At 50.0% G+C, this 6,302-nt stretch overlaps 1 protein-coding gene across 8 annotated transcripts in view; it reads left to right on the forward strand.

Annotated features, from left to right (window-relative positions):
- Positions 1-1,876: 1,876 nt before the first annotated feature.
- Kif1b (kinesin family member 1B) overlaps positions 1,877-6,302 on the forward strand; it is a 164,942-nt gene continuing 160,516 nt past the window's right edge. For all 8 annotated transcript variants that reach the window (XM_012516574.2, XM_023699405.1, XM_023699403.1 and 5 more), the window contains exon 1: positions 1,877-2,145. The gene's annotated coding sequence lies outside the window, so the exon portion shown is untranslated. The remainder of the gene's footprint in view (positions 2,146-6,302) is intronic.

Here is a 6,302-nt window from a genome sequence, read left to right on the forward strand (position 1 = left end):
TTGTTTCTTGAGATAGAGTCTCACTTTGTAGTTCAGGCTGGTCTGGGACTCACTATATAATCCAGGCTAACCTCAAACTAGCAGCGATCCTCCTGCCTCAGTCTCCAAAGTGCTGGGATTACAGGTGTAGGTGTGCCCCACCGTGCATGGCCTATTCCTTAGCTCTTTAAAAATTTATTATATAGTATGTAATATTTCAATCAGGTTAAAGATACTTATATATTTTTCATTTTATTTTTTTACATATGTATTTTAGTACAGGGACCGCAGGGTCTCACTACACAAGTCAGACTTGTAGTGATCCTCCTGTTTTCAGACTCCCAAGTGCAAAGATGCTTACATTTAGTTCAATCCCCAGTACCACAAAGATAAATAAATAAATAAATAAATATATTTTCAAACATTTACCATTCTTGTTATCAGTAGGACCCCAGTAGTACCCTACCTGGAATTTTTTGTTCCTATCTCATACCCCTTGATCAGCTTTTCCCTATCTTTGCTTTTTTTGGCGATGCTGGGGATGGAGCCTAGGGCCTAACTTGGTAGGTAAGCACTCTACCCCTGAACTACAGCTCCAGCCCAGCCCAATAATAATAATAATAATAATAAAAAATCATTCCTATTTTTGGGAAGTGCTTGCTTTGATATAAGCCATGTCAAATCCTTTTGTGAGTTGGCAGAGTATAAATTCCCACTAAAATGTGAAATGGCCAATAAATATTGACTGACCAGAGTCTGAGGACTTCAGTGGCGGCAGCTGTTTTTCTAGAGCCATTAGTGTAGACAATTTCATTTCAACGTGGATATGCTTGCAAATCAGGCTTGTTGTGCCCAATAATATTGTAGTGAATGGGGGGGGGGCGCAAAAAAAAATCTGATTTTACTTTGCTTTTTTTTTTTGTGGAACCGATGATTGAACTCAGGCCCTTGTACTTGCCAGGGAAGCGCTTATTTCACTGAGCCATCTCCTCAGCCCCTTACCTTGCATTTCTACTGGTAAATCCCCAAACATTTCACAACCCTATAAAGTGCTTGGCACATGCGTGACAGTTGCAGATCTTCTCACTGAGTATGATGTGTTATGAAATGCTGAATTAAGCTGCTTATGAATAGTACAACAGTGGCTTTTCTCTGGAGCTGACTGTAGATTCTGCGCTCTCGGACTATGGATAAGGGACCTGCGGGTGCGGGGCTCTCCGTTCCCTCGCTTGGGGACACAAAGCGTTCCGTCCCTTTCCTGCCAGCCCGCACGCGCTCTCGAGCTGATGCCTACGAAGTCATGCGTTTCCATTACTCATTCCGTCTTTTCTCCCAAGGTGGCGTGTGGGAGGTGTTGCGCGCGCGGTCTGTTAAGAATAAGCCAGGGGCTCTCCGTGGGCTCCGCTCCGCCGCTTGCGTGCGTGTCGGTTCCGATCGCGCCGCTCCCCTTGCGATGTTTTCCCAGCCCACGATGACTCCACACTCGGCCGCTCCCTTAGGAATCCTGCTGCCCCACTCTCGTCCGCTCTGGCCAGTCCAGTCCCATCCTGCCCCTCAGCCAACCTTTTGTCCCCTCGCAATGCGGATGGCCGGGTTGCGAGGCGCGGACGCAGCCCACAACGCCCTCAGGGGGTCACAAGGGAGGGAACTCTGGACGCCGCCTTCGCCCATTCCGCACCCCCGCAGCGCCCGCTGCTTCACCACCAGGGGGCGCGCGGGTCTCTCTTCAGCCCCTTCAGCATCCCCGCCCTCCCTGGCTCCCCTGTAATTGGCCAAGCGTCTACAGATGTGCTCTATGATTGGCCACTTCCTGCGTCAGTCAGGGCTGCTGGGCGGGAGGAGGTGACGCGCAGCGCTCTAGCTCGGGGCGGTGCCCGTCGGCGGCGGCTGCGGGCGGAGTTTCTCAAGCCGCGACGCTGGGCAGTCAGACGGCGGTGGCCCCGGGGAGGCGTCCGTGCGGGCTTCAGCTGCTGTCAGTTTCCTCCCGCTGCCGCTCTTGATGCCTAGCCGGGTCGCTGCGTGATGGCGCGGCGGAGCGGCGCTGTGCGGCTGGCGGCGGCCGCGTCTTGCGCTGAGGTGCGTCGGTGCCCGGCCTCCCGCGCCCCCGCGCGCCGCGCCTCCTGCTGACCGCCAGCCGGCCTGCCCGGGGTCCGCATCGCGGCTGAGGTAAGCGGCAGGGCGGGCGGCGGTTGGTGTCACTGCCACCGGGGACAGCTCCGAGGAAAGAACGAGGGCCGGACCCGGGCGGGGTCGCGGGCGCGGGGCAGCGGGGAGCCTCGCCTTCGGAGTGGGGGCGGGGAAGGGACCCCGGCCAGCAGCGACTCGGGCCGGCGGTCTTTTGGGGCCCGCAGGACCCGCCCAGACCCCGTCGTCTGTCCCGTCTCCGCGTCCCCCCCGAGAGGCAGGCCAAGAGGTGCAGAGGGACTCGTGGTGCTGCCGGCCTCGGGCTCGGGGCTCGGGCTCGGGCTCGGGCTCGGCGCGCTTCGCAGCTCGGGGGTCAGCGCCGCTACGCTCCTAGTCTCTTATCTTGCCCCCCAATGATGTTGGCGTGGGGGTTCAGGTGGGAATGCGATTCCGCCCCGGTGCCAGACGCAAGCAGGAAAGGGCATCCTCTCGTGCCTGGGGGACCGAGGAGGGAGCAGGGACCGGCCGAGAGGGCGCGACGGCAAGGACAGGGAGGGGGTCGCTGGCCGGTGGCCAGCTTCGAGGGAGCTGGTGTGGCCCGCGTTGAGCCGCCCAGGATCGCGGCAGCCATATTGGGAGGATGAGCTGACAAATCCTTTAGGAGCCAAGTCCGATTGCTGGAAGGCACCGAGTGACAGCCCCTGGCAGCTCACAGGGTGACTGGCCGCACCAGAAGCCAAGTGGTGGGGGTTGGGAGGCCGCCCGAGCAAGCCAGTCATTGTTCATGCCACACAAAACATCCCCAGACGCAGAATCAGCCCGGAGCTCCCGATCACTTTTTCCTCTCCGGTGGAATTGCTAAAATGAGCTTCCCAAGTGAGCCGCCGTCGAGGTTGCATTCTTGTTGGGGTGAAATTGTGTATTCATTGTTTCTGTCCCCACCTGGTCTGGCCAGTGAGGTGGAAGGCCTGCCGATGCCTTCCTTGCGCATAGGCGGTCGGACATTGCTGTGAGGCCACTTGGGCAGCATGGAGGCCTCCGGTTATCACATCGAATCGCGTTGGATGGGCAGATTTGCAGAGAAGCTCAGCGTGCAGAGATTAAGTGAACTGGAAGGTTCTTTTGGTTGAGAGGCCTGCAACAGAATTTCTGAGTACGCAGGTTGTCATCTTTGTGGAATCTGGAGGTAGCTGAAATTAGACTGTCAACGGATCCCTTGCTCATAAATCTCTTGCTGGTCTGGGCAGCTGTGCTGCCAACACAGACATGCTGCTTTGTGTTGCACTGTGCCTGAGCCCAATGGCAGTGCGCTGATCAAGCTTGAGTAACTTCAAAAGTGATATCATGGTGGAGGCTTTATTTAAAGGCTGGCATTTTGTCTGTTTGGCTTAGTCATAATGAAACGTTAGTGCTTGTTCTCTTCTAAGAAGTGAGGTGGTGTTCTCTAATTTTGCTGGTATTGTGGTTGGAGTATAAAGTGAGGCGGTCAGTGTGCACTTTGAGGAAGGGATGTGAGGACTGCACCTAGGTTGGCGTGGTGAAGCAACTGCAAACGATCAACACTGGTTTCAGTGTGAGCCTGTGAATCTGTCTTTTCCTGCATCCTCGGTGTGGATGGGACCCGAGTGATGGCATACTTGCTGTCCTCTTTGTGTCATTCATTCCTTTTCTTTATCTCAGACTCCATTTCCCCTCCTGGCTTTGTGTACTGGGGACAGAACACACTAAGCAAATGTTCTCTCCCTGAGCTACATTCCCAGCCCATAGCACCCATTGCTTAACAATAAATTCTAACAACCTCTTAAGGTGAACTAGTTAAAAATTTTCCTGTGTACTTCTCTAGATCTTAACACTGTAGTCTGTAATTTTTATCATTAGTCTTTTTAAAGCCTGCTTGAATACAATATGGCTTCAACAGGAACTAATATTTTTTTGTATACATTAATATGAAAGAACTACAGAATGTTTTATAATTCCATGCCCCAAATAAATTTTTCTAAGTTTTTAATATTTAGAGTTACTTAGCTGCATAAAGATCTGAGGAACTGTGGTTAAATGTAATTTCATCATTTGACAAAATCAGATCTGTTCATTGTGAATCTGATGTAGAGGTTAGATTTTTATAAGCCTAAGCAGCTGTGTGCTGATGAATGTTTTTCCAGAATTTACCCTATTATGTTCCGCTTCTGATGCTTAGGACACTGTTTTCCTTTGTGAGATCAGATATGAACTCAGATTTCCTTTTTTCTCTCCAAATAGTTTTTTCCTTTTGAAGAACAGATACCACTGTGGTTTTCCTTTTTTCTCCTGCCTTCCCACCTGGAACTTGGACAGGGAATTTGTGCATAAGAAGAGTCCGTCAGCAGCGTTCTCTAGGCCTAAGTTTTCCAGCCCATTTTCCTGTCCTGCTCTTGACCTGTGTACAGAGTAAAGGAGAACAGTGGGCCCTTGCCAGGTTTGTAAACCTGTTTCCAGGGGTGCTTGTCACAGCAGGTCTTTCCCGGGAATGAACATAGCTCTGTGGTCGTGAAAAGGGACAGGTGAAAATTCACAACTTCTGATGCTAAAGGTGTGTCATGCCTACTTCATGCAGTTCTCTTTGAAAGAAGGCTTTGTTTGAACACATAGTGGTGAGCTTCTGGACTTCATAAAAGAAAATAAATAGAAGTGCTACTTCAAGAACTTTTCAAAAGACATCCTGAAAGATAAACAGGTGTGATGTGACTGCTAGGGAAGCGTCACAGCGGTGTCCTGGACTTCTCTGTGAGTTGGGCTTTTTGGTCAGCAGCCCAGTGATTCATTTTGTTTACTTTTATTATAGTTATTGCCAGATGGCTGAGACTGCAAGTGGATATTTAGTTCTTTACTCTCAAGGACCTTAAACTTTGTGGTATGACTATGGTGGGATAAAGCCAGTTCACTCCTTTCCTTGCAATTGCTCATGCCATTGTAGTTTCCATGATTTTCAGGTAGAACTTTATTTTATTTATTTATTTTTTGGCGGTATTGGGGATTGGACCCAGGACCCTGCACTTGCCAGGCAAGCACTTATTCCAGGTAGAACTTCATTGTCCTTTGTAATGTAGTACTTTTTATTACTTAATACTCAGTTGATACGTTTACAGCTATCTTGTGGATGTGTGTGTGTGTGTGTGTGTGTATTTCAGGTCCTATGTATGTAAATGTTTTTTCTTTTTTTCTTTTTATTTTTTTGGTGGAACTGGGGATTGAACTCAGGCCCTTGCACTTGCCAGGCAAGTGCTTATTCTACTGAGCTATCTCCCTGGCCCCTCTACTGAGCTATCTTTCCGGCCCCTGTAAATGTTGATAGGCATAATTTTATTTTATTTTTTTTACTTTTTTTTTTTTTTTGGAACCGGGGATTGAACTCAGGCCCTTGTGCTTGCCAGGCAAGCGCTTATTCTACTGAGCCATCTCCCCGGCCCGATAGGCATAATTTTTTTTTTTAAATTATTTATTTATTTTTATTTATTACATTTATTGTGTGTGTGTGTGGCCAGCTCAGCCCACCAGGGGGCGGGGCTGGCTGGCATGTGGTGCTGGGGGATCGAACCGCGGTCCCTGTGCTTTTGCCAAGCTTGTTTCAAGTAGGTGCTTTAGACCACTGAGCCATCTCTCCAGCCCCCGATAGGCATAATTTTAAAAAATATTTGCTATCATATTTATACCAAAGCACGTCCTTCAACTATATGTCCTCCACCATTGCCCTCTTTGACAACTTTGATTCTTTGCTTCATTTGCTCTTTCATCCAGTGTATTTATTTATTTAGGCAGCGCTAGGGCTCGAACTCTGGGCGTGTTTGTGCTGGGCAAGCGCTGTGCCACTGCGCTACTCCCCAGCTCCCATCTCAAGTTTTGGCAACAGTTTGGCAGATGTCATTGTGTAAATAGCAGCAGCAGCAGCAGCAGTGACACACATAAGGGCTCACTCACCTTGAGGACTTTGCAGGTGGCAGGCTCTTCTCTAAGCACTTTGTATTTGTTAACTCATTTCACTTGTGGACAGTCTGGTCCTACTTTCCCCATTTTTTCAGATGAAGAAACTTGAGTCAAAAACTGAGACACTGCCCGAAGAGCTGTAGAACTAGTTAGGAAGCACTGTGCTGGGCTTGCTGTGTGATGATCCTGTTCAGGCAAACCTCGGCTTGGTCCCGTTGAATAACTCGGTGTTGTGGCCG

Source organism: Octodon degus, unplaced genomic scaffold (genome assembly GCF_000260255.1).
Source record: "Octodon degus isolate 3935 unplaced genomic scaffold, OctDeg1.0 scaffold00113, whole genome shotgun sequence".
NCBI lineage: Eukaryota > Metazoa > Chordata > Mammalia > Rodentia > Octodontidae > Octodon > Octodon degus.